We start from the raw sequence: 583 nt of genomic DNA on the forward strand, positions 1-583 counted from the left end.
GAATTTGAGGAATGCTGTTCTGAAGGGATGATTTGATGGTAGTGGAAAGATTGATGGGAGGTGGCTGTTGTCGTGTTGTTGATACTGTTGATGGTGTTTATGGCGTTGTTGTTTGTGACGATTGTGAAGCTGATGTTGTTTGCGTTGGTTTTGTTGCTATTGTTGTTGTGGTTGTTGTTGTTGTTGTTGTTGTTGGTGTGGTCACCGTTGTTTGTGTTCGCTGCATGGCTGCTGTTCATTGTTATGTTGTTGTTGCTGTCGCTTACGTTTATAGAAGGTAGGTTTATTTGAACGTTGTGTTGTTGTTGTTGTTGTTGTTGTTGTGGTACTTCAATTGTTGGCTGAGACTGATTTTGTGTTTGTTGTTGTTGTTGTTGATGTTGACGATTTTTATTGACAGGCTGTTTTTTGTGACTAACTTTCCTAATTTTTCGAATGTTGCAGTAGAGAGCTCCGTAGAATATAACAATCAGAGCCAGAGGAATAAGGAAACCGACAAATAAATTCATAAGCGTAACATTGTACTGAAATTGCGGATCGACGTTCCAGCGACACTGCGGTCGCTTTTGACGCTGCGGTGGCG

The sequence above is a fragment of the Helobdella robusta genome (genome assembly GCF_000326865.2).
Source record: "Helobdella robusta unplaced genomic scaffold HELROscaffold_22, whole genome shotgun sequence".
Classification (NCBI taxonomy): domain Eukaryota; kingdom Metazoa; phylum Annelida; class Clitellata; order Rhynchobdellida; family Glossiphoniidae; genus Helobdella; species Helobdella robusta.